General features: G+C 42.2%; 1 protein-coding gene across 2 annotated transcripts in view; it reads right to left on the bottom strand.

The window, feature by feature from the left end:
- The window catches only part of MPP7 (membrane palmitoylated protein 7), a 248,633-nt gene that overhangs the window by 182,241 nt on the left and 41,828 nt on the right, over positions 1-24,564 (bottom strand). For both annotated transcript variants that reach the window (XM_038755705.1, XM_038755706.1), the window contains exon 2: positions 15,393-15,495. The gene's annotated coding sequence lies outside the window, so the exon portion shown is untranslated. The remainder of the gene's footprint in view (positions 1-15,392; positions 15,496-24,564) is intronic.

Here is a 24,564-nt window from a genome sequence, read left to right as displayed (position 1 = left end):
ATTGGCAACATATAGAGACAGTCTCTCCCAATACAATGCTCTGCACCGAGTAAGCATTTGATATGCACCCCACTCTCAACTCCACAGCACTTATGAATATATCCTCACACTAACCCACTCCCCCTTACTGCAATGTATTTTATTTTCTGTCTTCCACTCTAGTCTGTAAGCTCCTTGTGGGCAAGGATCATGTCTATCACCTTTATCCCTTTTAGACTGTGAACCCACTGTTGGGTAGGGTCTGTCTCTATATGTTGCCAACTTGTACTTCCCAAGCGCTCAGTACAGTGCTCTGCACACAGTAAGCGCTCAATAAATACGATTGATTGATTGGTTATCATATTATACTTTCCCAAGTGCTTAGTTCAGTGCTCTTCCCAGTAAGTACTTAATACTATTGATTGATTGAGTGATATTAACAGGAACTACAGTAAACTTCCAATATTGTGCCACTGAATAAACAGCACAATGAAATTCAATGCTGCAACAACTATCCCCAAATGTTGGGCATTCCTGGGTTTTTTGTTGATTTCTTTATGGTATCTGATAAGTATTTCCTATGTGCTAGGCATCGTACTAAGCAATGGAGTAGATGCAAGATAATCAGGGTGGACACGGTCCATGTCCCACATGGGGTTAGAGAAGCAGCGTGGCTCAGTGGGAAGAGCCCGGGCTTTGGAGTCAGAGGTCATGGGTTCAAATCCCGGCTCCGCCAATTGTCAGCTGTGTGACTTTGGGCAAATTACTTAACTTCTCCGGGCCTCAGTTCCCTCATCTGTAAAATGGGGATTAAGACTGTGAGCCCCCCGTGGGACAATCTGATCACCTTGTAACCTCCCCAGTGCTTAGAACAGTGCATTGTACATAGTAAGCGCTTAATAAATGCCATCATCATTATTATTATTATTATGGGGTTCACAGTCTTGACCCCCATTTTACATATGACGTAACAGGCACAGAGAAGTGAAATGACTTGCCCAAGGTGACACAGCTTCTTTATTCGCTCCACAAGATCCCCTCCAAGGGTAAAATCCACAGATAGCAAGTGGCCGGCCCGATGATCCGAGCACCACCCCATCACTTTTCCCCTCCGAGTGGAATACCTGGAAAAATTCTGGGGCCTGGCCAAGGTGGTCTGACAGGAGCCGAGCCCTTTTCCTCCACATCGCTCCGTAGATCGGGGAACGTGGACGGCACTTCCATCACCGCACTAGTTTCTGGGAGGCCTCTCCAAATCCCTGAAGTTTATGATATAATCAGCAGAGGCTAATAAAAATGAATTATGCTTTGCCTTTGAGAAACACATTAACTCGACTATTTCTCAGAAAAGCAATATACAGTAAAATCACGGGGAATAATGATCTTCCTTGTAGATCTGAGTCCACAAAATACACTCACTTCTTCACCTCCAGCCAAGCGAAACATCTGTTAATAATAATAATAATAATAATAATGGCATTTATTAAGCGCTTACTATGTGCAAAGCACTGTTCTAAGCACCGGGGAGGTTGCAAGGTGATCAGGTTGTCCCACGGGGGGCTCACAGTCTTAATCCCCATTTTACAGATGAGGTAACTGAGGCCCAGAGAAGTGAAGTGACTTGCCCAAAGTCACACAGCTGACAATTGGCGGAGCCGGGATTTGAACCCATGACCTCTGACTCCAAAGCCCGGGCTCTTTCCACTGAGCCACGCTGTTAATTGCAGCCTCGCCCTCCCCGCGCACCCTCGGCCCCCCTCCACCACAGCAGAGAAACTCTCTGCCAGCCCCCAACACGCTAAGCAGCGTGGCTCGGTGGGAAGAGCCCGGGCTTTGGAGTCAGAGGTCGTGGGTTCAAATCCCGTCTCCACCAATTGTCAGCTGTGTGACCTTGGGCAAGCCACCTCACTTCTCTGTGCCTCAGTTCCCTCATCTGGAAAATGAGGATGAAGATTGTAAGTCACCCGTGGGACAACCTGATCACCTTGTAACCTTCCCAGAGCTTAGAACAGTGCTTTGCACATAGCAAGCGCTTAATAAATGCTATCATTATTATTCCGGGCCATTAGAAGAGTCCCTGCTGTGCTTCCTTGGTCACTCACTTCCATCGCAGCTGAGAGGGGCACCCTGTACATCTCGACCCTCCCATCACAGATGAGAAACTCTGCCTGCTGCTGTGGCTACTGGGCCCCTCTTCACCAGCAGCTGGTAATTGCAACCTCTTCTCCCTTCACGGCATCACTGCGGAGAAACTTTCTGCCTGCCCTCAGCATGCTTCGTGTGCCTGCCACGCTGTCTCGCCAACAAGGAGCCTCCATCCCATTCCGCTTTCCAACACGCCAGCAGGAAAGCCCACCACCTGTGATGTCTCCTCAAAACCTTGGATGCCGGGTGGGCACGGCTGCTGTTGCCTTTGGGTATCATCAATCGTATTTATTGAGCGCTTACTATGTGCAGAGCACTGTACTAAGCCGTCGGCTTGAAACATGAGGAACCTGCCGTTCTACTCCTCCAGTTAGACTCTGCTTTCTATTTTGTGTACCCGTCCTGGTCTCATGCCTTTTTAACGTTTCACTGCTGCGGGGGTGTCCGCCTCAAGTCTTCTCCCCAACCTTTATTCAGAGATTGGGAGCCCCTCGAGGGACAGGATCCATATCTATTTTTTTATGGCATCTGTTAGGCGCTTACTATGTGCAAAGCACTGTTCTCAGCGCTGGGCGGATACAAGGTGATCAGGTTGTCCCACGTCGGGCTCAAAGCAATCCCCATTTTACAGATGCAGTAACCGAGGTTCTGAGAAGTTAAGTGACTTGCCCAAGGTCACACAGCAAACAGGTGGTGGAGTCGGGATTCGAACCCACAACCTCTGACTCCAAAGCCTGTGCTCTTTCCACTGAGCCATGCCGCTTCTCTTCCCACTTGCCTACTTGTATACTCTTTCCCAGAGCTTAGTACTACACACAATAAGCACTTAATAAATACTATTACTACAGCTACTACTTCATTCCCTAAAACGAATGAACTCATAGGAATGTTGTTGTTGTCTTATGCTGTCGGGTCGGGTCCGACCCACAGAGATGCCATGGACACATCTCTCTCAGAACACCCCACTTCCATTGGCAATCGTTCTGGTAGGGTATCCACAGAGAAAGGCAAAAATACCGACGTGGTTTACGTACCAGGGTAAATTTGAACAAAGTAAGAAATTCCTGCTATACCACTGACAGCATCGACCTATTAAATCTTTGTGAAATCGATTGAGAATAAAGACTTTAAACTTAGTGACTCCTCCACAACGCCTGTACTTGACTTGTTTCCCCACTGGCTTTAGGCTACTCAATCAGCTCTCTCCAACTACACCTCAGCTCTCGTTCTTCATTCTTCTCAAGCTCACCTTCTTGCTGGGCCTCATTCTCAACTCTTCCCACCTCCATCCCATCCCATCCGGGCTTTTTTATTAGATTGGCATTCCTGAGGGCAGGGAACGTGCGCCTGTTTTTGTGTTGCGCTCTCCCAAGCAGTTAGTACAACGTTACCACGCTCCTATGTGTTCAATAAGTACCTCTGATAAAGCTTTTTGAAGTTTCCTTATTTCCCCATGGCCCCCGCGTGTACCTTCCCCCTTCCTTCAATCGCGTTTATTGAGCGCTTACTGTGTGCAGAGCACTGTACTAAGCGCTTGGGAAGTACAAGTTGGTAACACATAGAGACGGTCCCTACCTCCCACTACCTGGACCACCAGAGTTAGTGCCTTGAAGGACATTGATACTTTGAAATTGAAACCACTGTGTGGAACACCTGAAACATGGTGTCAATTTAGAAACTTAAGTGCCAATCATCATAGCGCCATGCTTCTAAAGTCAAAGATGCCTGCATGTGGATCATCATCATCATCATCAATCGTATTTATTGAGCGCTTACTATGTGCAGAGCACTGTACTAAGCGCTTGGGAAGTACAAATTGGCAACATATAGAGACAGTCCCTACCCAACAGTGGGCTCACAGTCTAAAAGGGGGAGACAGAGAACAAAACCAAACATACTAACAAAATAAAATAAATAGAATAGATATGTACAAGTAAAATAAATAGAGTAATAAATATGTACAAACATATATACATATATACAGGTGCTGTGGGGAAGGGAAGGAGGTAAGATGGGGGGGATGGAGAGGGGGACGAGGGGGAGATAGCAATAAAGTATTGCTATCCACTTAAATGCGCAACACGTTTGACTGTTACACAATAGTAATGAACTACATTTGAAACTACGCTAATGAACTGTTTTTGAAAGTACACTTAATAATACCACGGCGACCAAAAAGGGCAAATATAATTTGAGAAAAATGGTGTGGATTTGCTTTCCCCGTTTGACAGGCTTCTGAGTGGTGCCTTTCAGGTTCAGCAGAGGGTGCTGTAGTATTTCTGAACCTAGTGGAAAAACTAAACTGATCTTGATCAGTAAAAAAAACTAAAACATTAAATATCCTTGTACTTAACAGTTTCTGGTATATGAGAGGGAGGCTCAATTTTTCAATTAATTAAGCAGACGGCACAATAATGACAAACAGTCAAAGCTATACTGTAGGAACTAGTCTGAACCAAAAATCACATTAAAGTCTCCTTACTGAGTTTTTTAAAAACCTCCAAAACTAGAGTTAAGAATCTACTTATTTTCCCAAATATCTGACACAAACATTTCATAACGCCGATAGCATATCTTCTTCTCTAGAATTACATCTTCGGCAGCGGTTTTGATCAAATACGCACACTGCAAGGACCACTGTACTGGCATTCTGGGGTTTAAAATGGGAGATTCTTCAAGCAGTTATCATCCAATATAGGCAAGACAGCACAAATGCAAACACAAGCAGGCCATTATGTAGAAAAAATATAAGTAACAGAGGCACAAGTAACAAAAACATACACAACGCATTTTTCCAGCTTGTACTTCCCAAGCGCTTAGTACAGGGTTCTGCACACAGTTAGCGCTCAATAAATACAATTGATTGATTGATTGATTGATTTTTCCTACCCATCTAACTCTCCTGAGTTTATCCCTCTGGGTGAGTGAGTATACACTTCTAAGAGCTGAATCTTGGTGTTCTGTTTTATCTTTCTATGCTTTACCCTTACTTCCTCCCCAAATCCAGGCTAAACCTTCTGAAAGCCCACCTTAGTATTTTTCCCACCTCTACAGTCATATTTTGCTTTTGCCTCTGCTCTTTTGTTAGGTGGTTTTTCTGCCTAGCTCTGAGCACTCTTTTATTGCTCATCTCCAGCCTGACTCGTTTCCAGCAAACTCTGATTTTCCTATCCTGCTGCCTGATCCGCGGTTTCTGGTTTGCAAACCCAAAATGGAACATGTAGGATACAGATCGCTGTCTTGCATTTTCACAGATGAAGCTACTAATGGTAAAATGTGCAAAAATGAGCTGAAAGGACCAAAGCAGGACCCAACACACTTGGCCACCCTCTCTGCACTTAAGGCTAGAAACTTGTTTAAGGACCGCACCTACCTCTGCCATACAGGGCCAATGCCCGCATTCAAACCGGCCTCATTGTATCCAAAACCTTTACTAAAAAGAGCAACACACCCTCGCAATTGCTACCAGGCTGATCTGTCCACTGAACGGTCTCCAACAGTCCACTGGTTCGACACAATGTTTGACAATATCCTCCATTAGGTCCTTATTATCATTTAGTCTGCCCACTTGGCTTGTGTATACCCTCTATAAGTTCACCACACAAACGGATGCTTAGACTGTACGCTCCTTGTGGGCAGGAAATGTGTCTATCAACTCAACTGCATTTTACTCTCCCAAGCATTTAGTACAGTGCTCTGCAATCAATCAATCGTATTTATTGAGCGCTTACTGTGTGCAGAGAACTGTACTAAGAGCTTGGGAAGTACAAGTCGGCAACACATAGAGACAGTCCCTACCCAACAGCGGGCTCACAGTCTAGAAAGGGGAGACAGAGAACAAAACCAAACAGACTAACAAAATAAAATAAATAGAATAGATATGTACAAGATAAATAAATAAATACATAAATAAATAGAGTAATAAATATGTACAAACATATATACCTACATGCAGGTGCTGTGGGGAAGGGAAGGAGGTAAGATGGGGGGATGGAGAGGGGGAGAGGAAGGAAGGGGCTCAGTCTGGGAAGGCCTCCTGGAGGAGGTGAGCTCTCAGTAGGGCCTTGAAGGGACATAGTAAGTGCTCAGAAAAAGAGTAGCGGAATGGCCTAGTGGAAACAGCATAGGCCTGAGAATCAGAGGACCTGGCCTTGGGCAAATCACTTGTCACTCTGTGACTCAGTTCCCTCATCTGAAAAATGGGGGTTCAACACCTAGTCCCCCTCCTACTCAAGACAAAGCCCCATTTAGAACCTGATTACCTTATATTTACCGCAGCACTTAGTAAAATGCTTGACACATATAGCAAGGGCTAAACAAATACAGTTATTTAATACCACCGATCGATCTTGCTGCCATCTATTCTTAACACATGCCCTACTCAGAGAAGCAGTGTTACTAAAACTGAAAAATCAGATCAGATGTGTTTGACAGGAGTTTTCGGCTAGTCAGATGCAGATGCAAAGATTCTGCTGTTTCTTCCCACTGCTGATGAGATTTCCTCCCCACGGCATTATTCACCATTTCACCCTGGAGAATTCTAGGCATCACAGCTGATGTTGCATCAATTAAAAAGAGCATTTTATTGGGGTTAAAAATAAATTGTACCTTATGGGCACTCGTTAAGACGGAAGGATGCATTTGCAATTGCCAAATTCTCAACGCAGAGGAGCTCAGGAAAACTAGCTCCTATGGTTCCAATAGTTCAAATACTCTTTCAAAGGCAAAAAAATGACAGCTCCTGCTGAATTTACTGTTCACTTGTCCATTCAACCAACATATAGACTTTGAAATACATTTTTATCCATCTGAATCTTCCAAATAACACTCATTTCATATCAAATAACATTCATTTCTTTTCTTCTGGGATTACTTTATAACTAATTCTATTTCATGAACTTAAGAAATGTTTGCTGTACGTTACAGTGTTAAATTCCTTGCAAGTTACTCCTGACTGTAACATGTATCAGCCTTTGGCACGTGAGATAGCAGGAAAAATCCTCAATTATTTACTCACTGGTTTGGTAATTCGAGAATAAATGCAGGTGACTCCCAGCTTGTTCAGTGTAGCTTAGAGCAAAAAAATGTGTGCCTGAGTTTGTGAGTGTGAAAGTAGTCTATTACAAAGTGCTTGTTCATCGGTGTTCTTCATTAGAGCAGATTTTCCTATGCCTAATCACACGGCCTCATATATTCCATTAAGATACTGTATTTATAGCTGAGTCAAAGAAAAGAGCACCTAGAAATTGATCCTCAAAGTCTTTCCAAGTAACCTCCGGTAAAGAGAACATCTGAGAAACAATGGGGAAAAGTACCTTTTTATTTATTCATATCTACCGCACTAAAATGATTAATGATCCTCAACCTGGGCTCTCATGGAATCTACTTCCCAACAGATGTGAGTCGGCAAAGAGACAATGTATGTCAAGCACTGAAATACCAGGGCTCTTAACACTGCCTGGAAAGCAAGAGGCAGGGAAAGGAAAGTACATGACAGGGGAGAAAAACAAGATGAGTATGACCAGTATTACTCTATTTATTTATTTATTTATTTATTTTACTTGTACAGATCTATTCTATTTATTTTATTTTGTTAGTATGTTCGGTTTTGTTCTCTGTCTCCCCCCTTTTAGACTGTGAGCCCACTGTTGGGTAGGGACTGTCTCTATATGTTGCCAACTTGGACTTCCCAAGCGCTTAGTACAGTGCTCTGCACATAGTAAGCGCTCAATAAATACGATTGATGATGATGATGCCCAATAGAGAGAGAGCTGTGAAGCCACAAATTCAAAAAAGATCAAACAGCCATCAAGACCTTTTAGTATAATAAATAAATCTTGCAGTACGTTACGCAGGATCTGGGAAGGTGGATCTTTGATGTTCAAAGTTGGTACAGCACTCAGAGAAAATCTTAAACATTATCTATTAACTAAGTAGCTCTTGGGCTCGGCAAGACTGTAGCTTTCTTACAGATTCCAGTACTATTCCATTTATTTTGTTAATGATATGCATATAGCCTTAATTCTATTTGTTCTGACAATTTTGACATGTCTACATGTTTTGTTGTCTGTCTCCCCATTCTAGACTGTGAGCCCGTTGTTGGGTAGGGACCGTCTCTATATGTTGCCGACTTGTATTTCCCAAGCACTCAGTACAGTGCTCTGCACACAGTAAGCGCTCAATAAATATGACTGAATGAATGAGTGAATAATGCAGTCATTGGCAAGGAACCAAAAGCCAACATTAAAAAAATGCATATTGCTCTGTATTGTAAAATACATCTTTTACAATAGGTAAAAGATCTGAAGCCACAGAAAGTAACTAGTTTCAGTCTCTTCAAGTTTCAAAAAAAAAACAAAAAAAGTTTTACATATTCCCTGAAAAACTTGTCTTTCCACCAAATCTTATTTTCCTGCCCCTCCTAAATCTATGATAAAGTCATCTTTTTCTATAGACTGAAATGGAAACCCCACATTAGTTCAGACCTCAGCAAAAACTCCTTGAGTCATATGACCAGTATTGTTTAGCAAATGTTTTATACTGCAATTTTCTGACAATCTCACATATGTAACTACATTTTATATCCTTGATCAACTTCCTGCTCCCACTATTTGTATATAATTCATGCCTGCCTGTCTTCCCCCATTAAACTCTCCCCACCTTCACAGCGTTATTAAGGTCACATCTCCTCCAGGTTTTCCCCAATTGAGCCCTCTTTTCTCCAGCTCCCTCTTCCTTCTGCATCATCTATGCACTTCAATCTGTGACCTTTGAGCATTTGATAATCACCCCACCCTCAACCCCACAGCACTTATGTGCATATCTTTAAATTATATATATATGAAAGTATTTATATTAATGTGCGTCTCCCCCTCTAGACTGCAAACTCATTGTGGGCGGGGAACCTAACAACTCTATTTACTCTCCCAAGCCCTCAGTACAGTGCTCTGCATAGAGTAAGTGCTAAATAAATACCATTGATAATGATTAGACTGCAATCTTCTCGAGGGGAGGGACCACGTCCTTTGATCTGTTCCACTCTGGAGAACCTGGAGACTTTTATTCAACAGGTGGAATACCATCTTGGAGTGCTAAAGTGTAGAATAGGAGTGCCAACTTTTCACTTTGGCCATGAGGACAAATTTGAGGGAGGACTTACAGCAGGAGTAGGGCAAGAGGGTGAGGGAGGAAAAGGAGAAACAGAGAGAGAGAGAAAAGAAAAATAGGAGAGGTAGACAATGAGTCAGAAGGTCAAGGGATCTAATCCCAGCTCTGCCACTTGTCTGCTGTGTGACCTTGGGTAAGTCACTTCACTTCTCTGGGCCTCAGTTACCTCATCTGTAAAACGGGGATTGAAACTGTGAGCCCCGTGGGGGACAGGGACTGTGTCCAACCCGATTTCCTTGTATCCACCCCAGCGCTTAGTACGGTGCCTGGCACAGAGTTAAGCGCTTAACAAATACCACAATTACTATTATTATTGTGAAAGAGAGGAGACAAAACGATTAGGAAAAGGAACAGGCAGTAAAGGAACAGAGTGGGAAAAGGAAGAGAAAGAGGGCATGTGAGACTGTCTCTTGCTTCTATTATAATCAACTACTTCCCACAGGTTCCCAGTTACAAAGTCTTCGAAAAGGACTGTGACATGCCCATCGTTTTTGAGGGGAACTCCCATATCATTCTCTTAAGGGTCTAGTACAATGTTCTGCACAGAGTTCGCACTCGGTGTACCACACTACCCTTCAAGGCCCTACTGAGAGCTCACCTCCTCCAGGAGGCCTTCCCAGACTGAGCCCCTTCCTTCCTCTCCCCCTCGCCCCCCTCTCCATCTTACCTCCTTCCCTTCCCCAAAGCACCTGTATATATGTATATATTTGTACATATTTATTACTGTATTTATTTATTTTACCTGTACATATCTATTCTATTTATTTTATTTTGTTAGTATGTTTGGTTTTGTTCTCTGTCTCCCCTTTCTAGACTGTGAGCCCACTGTTGGGTAGGGACTGTCTCTATATGCTGCCAACTTGTACTTCCCAAGCGCTTAGTACAGTGCTCTGCACACAGTAAGCGCTCAATAAATACAATTGATTGATTGATATACCATAATTACTATTATTGTTGTAAAAGAGAGGAGAAAAGAGGATTAGGAAAAGGAACAGGCAGTAAAGGAACAGAGTAGGAAAAGGAAGAGAAAGAGGGCATGTGAGACTGTCTCTTGTTTCTATTATAATCAACTAGTTCCCACAGGTTCCCAGTTACAAAGTCTTCGAAAAGGACCATGACATAGCCGTCGTTTTTGAGGGGAACCCCCATATCATTCTCTTAAGGGTCTAGTACAATGTTCTGCACAGAGTTGGCACTCGGTGTACCACATTACCCGCCCCGCTGACTGGTCACTGTCTCACCCTCTGCCTCCTTTGGTAGTGCCGGCTCCTTTTCTTCCTCATCATCCATGGACCGCAGGGCAAAGCTGGAGGCCGTTCTCACCTCTGGTCCTAGTGCCTGTGAACAAGAGCCACCCGAGGCCCCTGAACCCCTTTCCTACCTGGTGCTCCTCCCGCCTAGGCGCTGTTACCAACTGCCAGCACCGAGCAGACCCCAGCGTGGCCTTAGGACCTGCGGGGCTCCCACGTCGGGCACCCAATGGGGCAAGTCATCCAGAGCTGTTGTGCCCCTGCCCACTCCAGCATATAGCCCATCCACTGCCTCATATTTTGATTGACAGTAGGTCCTGCTCAGCTGGCCCATCCTCCCTGCTACCTGTAATCTCCTTGAGGGCAAGGATCACGTCTACGTACTCTACTGTAGCCCCCCTAGTGCTTAGCGTAGTGCACTATACAGAAAAAGCTCTCAATTGACTGATCCTCGGTGCCACTGTTGCTCACTACTAGCAGCAGCAAGCTCTCAGTAAATACCATCATTTTTTATTTACCTTCTGAACTAAGGTGGGTGACAAAGCTTCAAGCGAAAATGTTATTTGTAAATGTGTAATTCTAAAATTATGCTGAACTTGACAGAATAATGTGCTTGCCTCCGTGGGCATCAGAGCCAGGGGTGAGAGCACCCTCCAGCATGGTCAGTAAAGGTGACAGAAACCCCAAAGGTTTTAATCCCCATATGAGGCCGGGGCCTGCATCTGGCTGACTGGGTACAAGGAATAAACTTTCCACCTCCAGCCTCTTACTGACTCCAAGGGCTATCTCCTGTTATCTTTCACGCCCAAAAATCTGTGTAGGCAAAGCCAATGGCTTCTCTCCCTCAGTACCATGTCCCATGGAGGTCTGCCCCTGTGGACTGGAACTCTGTGGGTCAAACACTAATTCTTTCAAGAAACTAAAAGAGTCTGCCCAGTGAAAACCCTAAATACAGCCAATGACCTTCTCTGGAATCCCTGAACTAAATACCTGATGCCCTTTGGCGATCTTTTAAAGGACCATCACTCCATTCCCTGGAAGCTCACTGGAATTCAGACTAGCCCTTGAGAAATTTTAGCCCTTGACAAAATTACTGGTGGTTTAATTCAAGCACTATTTACTCCAGGTAATCAGTAACTCCATGGACTCTACTAAGACAGCGGAGCTAAATAACTCAGAGTCCTATAAATGACTTATTGGCTTGGTACTTTGTTTCTCCACGTGAAATTGGGTTAATCACTCGCTTCAAACTCTTCTAAATATACAATTCTGTAAAGTTTCTGTATAATTTTAGAATTACACATTTACAAATAAATTTTCATGTGAAGTTGTCACCCACTTTAGTTCAGAAGGTAAATAAATAAAAAATGATTGTATTTACTAAGAGCTTACTATGTGTCAAGCACTGTTCTAAGCTCTAGGGTAGATATAAGCCAATCAGGTCGGACACAGTCCCTGTCCCACATGGCGCTCACAGTCTTAATCCCCATTTTTACAGATGAGGTAACAGGCCCAGAGAAATGATGTGCCTTATCCACGGCCAGAAAGCAGACAAGTGGTGGAGCCAGGATCAGAACCCATGTCCTTCTGATTCCCAGGCCCATGCTCTATCCATTAGACCACAATGAAAATGCTGGAAACCACTCAATCTCTTGGGATCTTCTGGAATGGAGATGATTCCGGGGCAATTTTTAATCCTGGTGAATCTCTCACAAAACCCCATACCTGCCTCATGCCTCAATAGGAAGCTACTGTTGCTAGCTACTGGAGTCTGCAATGAGGTGCTAAAATGCTGCCTGATTGGGAACATTTTATAACCTAACTCTGACAAAAGGAGCAAAACCAGCAGTCTCCACCATAAATTCACACCAAAAGCTAATGCAATCTGGTGTGCCACCCTCTAGCAGGCATGCCAGAGGTTGCCCAGGCTTGCATTATTGGTTAGAGATACCAGACATGGGGAAGAGAAACAGGATTTCTGCATCCAAAGAGGGAAAAGACTTGTCTTTAGTCAAGGTCTAGGAAAAGTTACAGGCAGACACAGTCCACTTTGCAGTTTGCAGATTTGGCACAAGGGAGTACAACCCTTCCACTGTAGGCCTAAAATCTTGCTAGCCGTTTTGGCAACCATCAGGAATTTCTCCAAACTGCAATTAGATTTTAAGGTCTGAAGCTGCACACACAAATAGAAGGGGGGCAAATCATTTGTGTTGCTATAAGTCCCTAAACCAGCTTCACTAAATATCCTGAGTGACTCTCAACACCCCCACTTCCCAGCTCCCCAAATCAAGCCATCCACACTAGTCCCCCAGCACTAATGTATCAATAGTTCTGATATAACATGGGTTTTCATTTATGTGATCTGGACAGAATACAATACAATTAGGGAACATTCTTCCCACCACACAACACTTTACGGGGTTTAAAATAATCCAAGCAGGAAGAAGTAGATTTGGTTTAGGAAGAAAATGGTGTGTACGCGGCATGGCATCAATCAAGGAGTGATTATTTTGTTAGTATGTTTGGTTTTGTTCTCTGTCTCCCCCTTTTAGACTGTGAGCCCACTGTTGGGTAGGGACTGTCTCTATATGTCGCCAACTTAAGCGCTTAGTACAGTGCTCTGCACACAGTAAGCGCTCAATAAATACGATTGATTGATTGATTGATACTGAACTTCTGAATCTCTGCCTCAGTCTTTATGTACTGTACCATAACGCACTCTGTGTTTCTGAACTTTTCAGTACACCCAGTTCTCCCCAAAAGTAGGTTGTGATTTTGCAAAGCCCCGTGTTAAGGAAAAGTCACGCCGTAGTACGTGCCATGTTTCATGCCAAGTACACGAACATATTGTTTCTTCTGAAACTACAGCATGCTGTATCCTAACAGGTCTATGTTGTGGGGGAAAAGTTCTCCAGTTCTCTTAACAGCACTCTATTCAACAACAGGCAATGAAAAAACACCACAGCAACGCAGCATAAATAATTGGCAAGGGCGTAATCTTTCTGCTAATGATGTACATAATGATATAATTTACATCAAAAAGTGTCAGTCACTGTGGTATCTTCGAACCAGTCCCTTGAACCCACTAATTCCCACTGACTTCATGGTAACTATAACATGATTATAATCACGATAACATGATTTTTTTCCTCTCTCACAAGAGCATAACAATCGCCTTACTACAAAAATTACTGCATTTCACTCATATGGCTTTTATTTGTACTCAAGTATATGCAGCTTACTTGAACTTTCAAAAAACAAAACTGCACGCCCTATTTTGTCTATTCTGTCCTCACTTCTGTTACACTGTGTAGATTCTTCTTTTGCGGAGCACAAGTTATTTATTTGTCATTCCCCTCTGTTCAATACTCTACACAAAGATAAAGGGAGGGTGAAAGGGTGGCTAGTCAGCCGTGTTTTTTCTCAGATGCTTTGTCTATATATTTGCAAATATATAAATTCCATTACTTATGCGTAGGATAACATCTAAGCCATTCTTGCCCAATACGTTTTTTTCTGTTGGTTTTTTTGTTTTGTTTTGCCTTTTAACCACCATCACTATTTGAGCACATGAGTGCAGAGCCCTGGAACGGGCTCGTGGGAACATACAACAGAAGCAGAAGGCAGGATTTGTGTCCCGGAGGATCTTACAATCTAATCACCAGGGAAGGATTCCCTACCACCTCCCCAAAAACAAGCTTCTCTGGTTTGGACTGAACAACAGCAGATGCCAAAACTCGAGTCATCTTGCCCAAAGCAGTCAGAGAAAAAGGGGAAGTGTGGCATAATGGATAGAACACAAACTGGAGGTCAGGAGGACCTGGGTTCTAATCCCAGGCTCTGCTGCTTGTCTGCTGGATGACTTTGGGCAAGTCACTTAACTTCTCTGGGCCTCAGTTACCTGATCTGTAAAGTGGGATTAAGACTGTAAACCTCGCATGGGACATAGACTATGCCCAAACTTCATTCAATCATACTTTTTGAGTCCTTTCTGTGTGCAGAGCACTGTACTAAGCGCTTGGAAAGTACAATTCAGCAATAAACGGATTAGGTTTATTGAGGACAGTGCCCGGTTCATAGTAAGTGCTTAACAAATACCATTAAAAAAAGCATTAATATGCATCTCCATGCATGCGGGGGGTCATTTCCCACATCCTGTAATGAAATAATAAGCAGGCACACATATCCTTTTTGACCACCCTGGACCTAGGGAATGCAACTCCAAACCAGACCCAAATAATAAGTTGCACGTTCAAAAGAACTTCTGATTCAAAGCCCATGAAGCGGTTGCCCCCATTAGAGAGAACTCTTGTAAGTGAGATTTGTCAGAAGTAATTACACTAAACACTACTTAGATACTTCTGGCAATTACACAAGAAAGGTTCAGATGGAGGTGGGTGGAAAGAGGGAGAGCAAGGTGTAACTTGCTGTCTTATTCATTTGCAGCATTGGCTGAAAATCAAGTTGGCCAGCCCAAAAACACAAACAAGCTAATGATGACCTGAGGGAGTGATGGTGGATTTATGCAATGCAGAAACCACCTTCTGAGTTAAGAAGAAACCAACTTGAACGTCTGTATATATTTAAACAAACTATATTCACTTGTTTAAAAGGCTTTTACATGAAATAAATATTCTAGTAATAACAACACAATTCCCGCTTGTCATCTGGGCTTAATGTGACAGGCAAGAAATCATCCGTCAGAAGACTGCATTTCTGTTTCCACAAAAATGGCTATAGGACTTTCGATACAGTGCTGGGGATATACCAAATCAGCAACATAAAAATCCCAAATCCCTTCTCTCCCCACAACCTGAAAAAACCAAAAACCACACCAGATTATTGATTTACCTCAAAGCGTATGTGGGAGTCTGACACGCCCTGTCTTTAACTGCCTGAAAGTGCACACGAATTCCTGGCAGGCAAAGCTCATTCAGTAAAGCATGATGTCTGTCTAGAAGAGAAGAAGGGTACAAAAAAAGGTTTAAAAATTAAGCTATGCTATTATGTCTGAGCAAAAAATCAAATGGTTATTTTCATTCATCCTCATTATTTTCTGCCTAGACTTTTAATCATGATTAACCCAATAAGTTGCTTTAGGGAGTTTTGTTGTCTTATGCTGTCGAGTCGTCTCCGGCCCACAGCGACGCCAGACACATCTCTCCCGGAACACCCCACTTCCACCTGAAATTTTTCTGATAGTGTATCCACAGAGTTATCTTTGTAAAAATACGGAATTAATTTACCATTGCCCCCATCCACGCAGTAAACGAGTCTCTGCCCTCAACTCTCTCCCATGGCGCTGCTGCCCCAGGTAAGTTTTGACTTGTAGAAGTCTGACTCTGGATCTTCCCTATTCATTCATTCATTCAATCGTATTTATTGAGCGCTTACTGTGTGCACAGCACTGTACTAAGCGCTTGGGAAGTACAATTAATCAATCAATCAATCGTATTTATTGAGCACTTACTGTGTGCAGAGCACTGCACTAAGCGCTTGGGAAGTACAAGTTGGCAACATATAAAGATGGTCCCTACCCAACAGTGGGCTCACAGTCTAGAAGGGGGAGACAGAGAACAAAACATATTAAAAAAATAAATAGAATAGACAGATACAAGTAAAATAAATAAATAGAGTAATAAATACGTACAAACATATATACATATATACAGGTGCTGTGGGGAAGGGAAGGAGGTAAGGCGGAGGGATCAATCAACCAATCAATCGTATTTATTGAGCACTTACTGTGTGCAGAGCATCATCATCATCATCATCAATCGTATTTATTGAGCGCTTACTGTGTGCAGAGCACTGTACTAAGCGCTTGGGAAGTACAAGTTAGCAACACATAGAGACAGTCCCTACCCAACAGTGGGCTCACAGTCTAAAAGACTACATACTACATACTACAAGGTCACTGTGGACAGAGAATGTCACTTTATTGTTGTACTCTCCCCCTCGTCCCCCTCTCCATCCCCCCATCTTACCTCCTTCCCTTCCCCACAGCACCTGTATATATGTATATATGGTTGTACATATTTATTACTCTATTTATTTATTTATTTATTTTACTTGTACATATCTATCCTATTTATTTTATTTTGTTGGTATGTTTGGTTTTGTTCTCTGTCTCCCCCTTTTAGACTGTGAGCCCACTGTTGGGTAGGGACTGTCTCTATGTGTTGCCAATTTGTACTTCCCAAGCACTTAGTACAGTGGTCTGCACATAGTAAGCGCTCAATAAATACGATTGATGATGATGATGATACTGTACTTTCCCACGTGCTTAGTACAGTGCTTGGCACATAGTAAATGCTTCAATGCCATCTTTATTACTACTATTATTACAGTGCTCTGCCCACAGTAAGCTCTCAATAAAAACGATAGAATGAATGAATGAAAAGTGATTACAACTATTCTGTGGGCTAGCGGAGCTCTACATCATTTCTAGGAGGGTAATCAAGAACGCCATTAACACCACCTCACTTGTCTACCAAGTGGGAAATGCTCACAGGAAAAGCAATTCACACTCCCCAGGCTCTCTGCAGGCTAACACACTTTCTCTGCAGTTCTCCAGAGCTGAAAGATGGATCAATCAATCAATCAATCAATCAATCGTATTTATTGAGCGCTTACTATGTGCAGAGCACTGTACTAAGCGCTTGGGAAGTACAAATTGGCAACATAGAGAGACAGTCCGTACCCAACAGTGGGCTCACAGTCTAAAAGGGGGAGACAGAGAACAAAACCAAACATACTAACAAAATAAAATAAATAGGATAGATATGTACAAGTAAAATAAATAGAGTAATAAATATGTACAAATATATATACATATATACAGGTCAGGATATATACATATATCCTGTATATATACATATATCCTGATCAGGCAGAAAGAAGATGGCCCCCCTCCCTAGCCTCTACAATAAGAGACATCGTAGAATATGTACAAATATATATACATATATACAGGTCAGGATATATGCATATATCCTGTATATATACATATATATACATATATACAGGATATATGCATATATCCTGACCAGGCAGAAAGAAGATGGCCCCCCTCCCTAGCCTCCACAATAAGAGACATTTCCCAAGCTCAGCATGCTGAGCAGTTGCCTCTCCACCCCTGAATTCAGCCTTGTTGCTGTTGGAGGAAATGTGACACACTGTGTTCCCTAACAATGCGATTTACATGAAATGCGGTCATGTTTTTTTATCCATTTAGTTGATCCAGATTTCTGTAAACCTATAATTCCTCTATATACAAACTTTTTGCAAAAATTCATGACTTTTCCCTTTATCAAGATGAAATTTACCCTCCCATTAACACAACCAAATTGGGGAGAATAATCATGATGGCATTTGTTAAGCGCTTACTATGTGCAAAGCACTGTTCTAAGCGCTGGGGGGATACAATGGGATCAGGTTGTCCCACGTGGGGCTCACAGTCTTAATCCTCATTTTACAGATGAGGCCACTGAGGCTCAGAGAAGGTAAGTGACTTGCCCAAGGTCACACAGCAGACACGTGGCAGAGCCGGGGTTCGAACCCATGACCTCTGACTCCAAAGCCCGGGCTCTTTCCGCTGAGCCACGCTGCTTCCCACTCCCACTAACTTTCATTTTACTTGAGCTATGTTCCTAAGTTAAATATTATTTATGAAGCAGCCATTTACATGAGCTTCTTCTTCAAAACAGTGAAAAGATAGATCTTGCCCTTCAGTTTTAAAATATTTCTAAGTAATAGTCAAGGCTAATTCCTCCAACCATGCTGCTAAAAATTCCATCTCATTTTAATCAGTGCCCACAAGCCATTTTCCAAAGCCTACCTATAGCAATACCAAAAAAAACATCTAAGTCACTAACATTAACTTTCCTTATTGAAGTCTTACAAAGGCCAATTCCCAAGTTTGTTTTAAGGTTAAATGAATATGTACGAACCCACTACATTAACAACTTCCTCTAAAAACTCTTAACAGGATTGGGGAGGCACATAAAGAGACAGACAGGTTAGGCCTAAACCGGTTATACTTGCCCTGCATTTTACTAACATCTTTAATTAGTTTTCAGGCCATTTTCTAGAATACACATGAGGCTTCTTTTTCATTCTTTAATTCACATACTCTTTTTTTTTAAAGCACATATTCGCAACTTGAAAACTTTTCAGAATATTTCTGACCTCTGGGATGTAATATCTTTAATAATAAGCATTAAAGAGACTTCTATTAGGCCATTTCAGACTTTGGGCTCCCATTTAAAGCATTCTTTCCATGAAAATTTCTCTGTTACCAAATGAAAATTCACATAACATTTTGTTGTCTGTAGATTATCCATGCTGCTGCCTTCTCTGTCTTGCTCAAACTCTTCCACTGTTCCTTAGGAAATCTTATAAAGATTCGTTTCCACATTCATCCCTGAGTCACAATGTCTTAAGGAGGTAGCTTTCCTAAATTCCATTTCTTCCCCAAAACCCAGAACTTTTAAATGAGACTTTTCATCAAGACAAGGCACTAGTTGACTACCTTTTCAGAATTTCAGAGAAGCACAGGATATCTCTCATATCTCAGTTATATTTAAGGCTTGTTTTTCTGGAGGAACTCAAAAGACCCTGGGGTCTCTTTATTCAGGGGGAAGTGAAAACACACAATGTCTACTTAATAATTATGTCAACAGTGGAAACCAAAGGGAGTAGGATAAGAGAATAAACATTTAGCTTAAATACTGGGATGCATCCAGAGTTTAGTATAGTGCCTGGCATATAGTAAGCACTTAAATGCCATAATTATTATTATTATCAACAGGAGTGTAACATCTTATTCAGTACCAAGCACTGTACACAATTCAGGAGCACCAATTTCAGTTCTGGTCTCTGAACTTTAAAAGTGATGTGGAGAAATTATAAATGAGAAAATAAAATGATGACAGATGAAAAATACCACTTTTGTGGAAAGAATATGGGAGTTGGGGATGTTTATCTTGCTGAAGGAAAAAAGTCTTCCCGGGAAAATAGTGGTTTACTGTTCAGGGTCCCCGAAAAGGAAGGACGAGGCTTAATTTAAGGTGAAAGACATTTTGGTTGTCTGTGTTTCTGTCTTCCCCATTAGACTAGGATCCTCGTGGGCAAGGATTGAGTCTACCAACTGTACTATGCTCTCCCAAACACTTAATTCAGTGCTCTGCCAACAGAAGGAGCCCATTGAAAACCACTGTGACTGGCTGGACATACACACAAAGTATTTAAGCACTTTGTCCCCTTGGAAAAGTAGCAGAGGCAGTCCATGATGGGAATCTAAAAATCTCATTTTACCCAAACACATTCTCTTTTGATGGCTTCCCGGTGCCCTAGCGCTGTCTACATGTTTTGTTTTGTTTTGTTGTCTGTCTCCCCCCTCTAGACTGTCGGCAACATATAGAGACAGTCCCTACCCAACAACAGGCTCACAGTCTAGAAGGGGGAGACATCACTCCCCCTTTTACACAGTGATGGAGTGAAACGTTTGAAAACCCACACTTGATACCACACCGGAGAGGAAACAAATAATGAAGAATTACTTCATGACTCCTTAAAGGTCCTGTATTTTGGATCATGCCAGAGGAAGGAAACACAAAGAAGCAGCGTGGTTCGGTGGAAAGAGCACGGGCTTTGGAGTCTGAGGTCATGGGTTCAAATCCCAGCTCTGCAACTGTCAGCTGGGTGACTTTGGGCAAGTCACAAGTTCTCTGTGCCTCAATTACCTCATCTGTAAAATGGCGATTAAAACTGTGAGCCCCCCGTGGGACAACCTGATCACCTTGTAACCTCTCCGGCGCTTAGAACAGTGCTTTGCACATAGTAAGCACTTAACAAATGCCATCATTTTCATTATTATTATAAAGAAGAGAAATGGTTTACAATGCTTAAAAACTCCTGTTGCCTGGTTGCAGCATGTGCATTACTGTTGACTAAGACAATGAGCATAATTTTGGCCATCAAAAGGTAACAAAAGTACTGCTTGCAGATGGCAAAAGAGGGTGAATACGAGACATAAAATTGAGATACAAGGAGCCTGTGGTGTATGTCTGTACTCTACTCTATTTTGCCAAGTCATGGGGAAGAGGAACTACACTTTCTCAGATTCTCCCTGTCCTCCCCCACTCCCAGCACTCACAAATCCCCACCAGATTATTCCAGGAAAGGAGATTATGCCTTGGAGATCAAAAGAAAATGCAAAAAAGAGAAGCGGGTGTTACCCTGTTTGTTGCCCTCCTTGTTCCCTAATCCTGGATTAGGACAAGACACATTGGAAATTTTTTAAAAAAATTACTAAACCCTTACTTGTTATAAAGTAAAAGCAAAATGTCTACTCAGAAGACACTCAAAATCCATGACCAAGTTTCAACAATAAGGCAGTTGTATCATTTTCATTACCAATTTAAATACTAGATGTTCTTTTTAGACTTTTCCAGTTTTGAATAAAGACTATTTACTGCGTTATATTATCATCTGCCAACAATTCAAAATGTTTCTGTATTTTCCACAGCCAATTTGTACTCAGAGTAGCTTTTATCACTTGATGAATCTCTTCCCTTTATACCTTTTACTTTTCTCCTAATTTTCCCTCAAAGAAGAAGAATTTTAAGACAATTGGGTCATTACAAAGCCTATCAGACTGCACACATATGATTATCTTTAATCTTTTAACTGTGGGAAACATATAATGATAGTAATAAAGGGATTTTCACTGGGGAAAATACTAGTTTAAACGAAGCATCTCACTTTAATTTCAGTTCAATTTGGGGCAAATCGGTTGAGCTGTCAAATGGATGTCATCTGGATTCTAAATCATACTCAACTGAACTATCTCCAAATCCTTTTTATTTCCACTGGTCACACCCAATACATTTTCCTCCAGGATCCCAGGTCTATCATTTAACCATTCCCTGCTGTATTTCAGTGCTCCTGCAGTGGTGGCAGGTTTGGCAGAGAAAGGACCACGTGGATGGAAAGAAGATCAGTTTGACTATCTTATCTCCAAGCAAGTAAAGGCCTCACAGAAAGAACAACATTAAAAACATCTGGACTATGCACCCTGGCTGCAAAAGTGATCCCATCTATTGGTAGGCAAGGAAAAAATCAATTGAAGCTGATTACTTAGCCAAACTCCTACTAATCTCCACTCTATGAGGGCAGGTTCAATCCCAGGAAGTCAAATGCACTCCGTTCCCAAACTCCTCTGTGGCTGTGAAGATGAGCATACCCATTAACCAGGGAAGGTTTTGGTTCCAGGTTCCAAATCATTACTATCATTATACATTTCCCACAGTTAAAAAGGACTTGCTAGCCAAGAGGTGCAGTCAACATGAGTGAGGAGAAAAAAAAAATCAAATCCTACCGGGTACCAGAGTTAGTTTAGTCTGGTGACATACCAATGAATGAGTCACTTGGCTCTAGTGACTTTGTCACTGTCCGAGTGGTCACTGTACATGAATGTGTTAAGCCAACTTTTCCTCTTATTGAAGCAATGCCTAGCTGGGGTTCTTTTGGAAGCTGCATTAAATGATTAAGGCCACTTCTGCCTTGAACTGATGACACACACACACACACACACACACACACACACACACACACACACACACAAATATGGCAGGTCTAATTTGGGGCCAGCTTGATTTACTTCCTAAGTCATAATAACTGCCTTTGTCTGGCACCGTTGGGAATAAACATCCCATTGAATAAGTGTTCAGTCAGTACTCACTTAAAATGCCTAGCAGAAAAACGATCTTTTTAACCAGCAATCTGCTACCTGATTATCTGGATCTTGATAATTTTCAAGACAGCATGCTTGCCCCTACTGGAAATAGAAATGACATTCTGCTTCTTTTCCAAATATCTTCATTGGGGAAAAAGTAGGGGATGAGCTTGCCGTTGCAAAACCATCTCTCAGCACCGTCAAGAGCCACCACTGAGGAGTATAAACAGTGCAATATGCACATTTCAGTGGGTACACTACTAATCACCCTAATTTGTTTTTTGCTGTGGCTTCATTTCCTTCCTGTTACCCGATTTTTTAAGGTAATTTGATTTATCTGCCCACCCAATTGGAGAAAAGAGCTTGGGTTTGGGAGTCAAAAGATATGGGTTTTAATTCTAGCTCCGACACTGACTGGCTATGTGACCATACGCAAGTTACTTGGGTACACCTTGCTGTGTCAGGTTCTTTACCTGAGGATAAATATCTGCTCTTCGTACTTCTTAGACTGTGATCTCCATGAGGGATATGGACTGGGCCTGATCTGATGACCTTCTACCTATCCTAGCACAAAGCACTGTGTGTGGCACCTTATAAGCACTTAATATCATCACCATCATTATCATTATTATCGCTGTTTTGCAGGGATACAAAGAAGCCCCTGTACTTTAAAAGACTAAAATGAACAAATTTGGGGCCTACCATTAAGGACATTATTTGCCAATTATCCACCAGTGGCAAGGCTCCTTTTCTTCCACTACGAAAAATTTCCCATGGAAAAGAATAAACTGCCACCTAATATCTTTAGAACACATATTGAAATACCAAGAGAAAAGTTATTTATGTGGGAACACTCCATATGCTCTGAGAAGCGGTTGGAAAAACTGCACAACAGTATTCCTCTTCTCTAGGAACTGCTATTAACCCCCTAGTTCTCCATTAGTTTTCAGCTAGTCCGTCTCAATGTAGTTCATATCCAGGCTACCCTCAAAGCTGCTCTATCATCCTTTTTCCTTGCTTGGGAATAGATGGAGAAGCAGCATGGCATAGTGGACAGCGAACAGGCCTGGGAATCAGAAGATCGTGGGTTCTAATTCCGGCTCCACCATTTGTCTGCTGGGTGATTTTGGGCAAATCATTTCAATTCTCGGGCCTCAGTTACCTCATCTGTAAAATGGGAATTGAGACTATGAGCCTCACATAGAACAGGGAGTGTGTCCACCCCAGTTTGCTTATATCCACCCAGCGCTTAATACAGCGTCTGGAACACAGTAAGCTCTTAAACACTACAATTATTATTATTATCATTATTGGAAGCAAATTTATTGGCAGGTGTCTCATTTGAGCAGATAAAAATAATAATAATGGTACTTTGTTAAGAGCTTACTATGTGCCAATCACTGTTCTAAGCGCTGGGGTAGATACAAGGTAATCAGGTTGCCCTACGTGGGGCTCACCATCTTAATCCCCATTTTACAGATGAGGAAACTGAGGCAAGAGAAGTTAAGTGACTTGCACAAGGTCAGGGAAAGCAGACCTTTCCCTGATATTAAGATCAGAAATCTGGGGGCAAATAATAATGAAGAAAAAGAAGAAGAGGAAGAACAACAATAATAACTGCAGCATTTATTAAGTACCATATATAATACGGTATAATATACGGTATATATGGTATAATATACGGTATAAATACGATTGATGATGATGATGATGATGAAGTACCTACTATTTGCTAAGAACTCTACTAAGCAAGGAGATACAAGATAAATCAGGTCAGACACAGTTCCTGTTCCACATGTGTCTATCTGGCACTGCATTTCAAGGGACACAGGGGGCCTAAGACACCAAAAATAATCAAAAATAGTAATAATGAAGTAGTTTTGAAGATGAAGGACACCTGGCAGTAGAAGGGAAGGTGCCAAGACTAAGGATAGCATTCCTCATTCCTTCCACCTCTGCAGGAGAGACACGACAATGAAGGAACGAATAAAGAATGCTACAGGAGCAGTCTTAAGGTGGGAATGTGTGGGGCCCAATGAACCAGCAGAGGATCCAAGTTAACCAGAAAGGAGTGGATTTTATCAAAAAGGACAGAAAGAACCTATTACTGTCATTACTGGGTCAAACCAACACATCCATCAGTCCTGGACAAAGTAATGTTCCCTTCACTACAATTAATAGTTTCATGTAGCAGAAACATAGCATTTCCAGACACCCATTACTGCAATTTTTATAATTTCATGTTCCAGTTTTGTGTTCCCATCTTAGCTCAGACTACGTCTA

Source organism: Tachyglossus aculeatus, chromosome 13 (assembly GCF_015852505.1).
Source record: "Tachyglossus aculeatus isolate mTacAcu1 chromosome 13, mTacAcu1.pri, whole genome shotgun sequence".
Lineage (NCBI taxonomy): Eukaryota > Metazoa > Chordata > Mammalia > Monotremata > Tachyglossidae > Tachyglossus > Tachyglossus aculeatus.
This window is presented reverse-complemented; position numbering and strand designations above follow the sequence as displayed.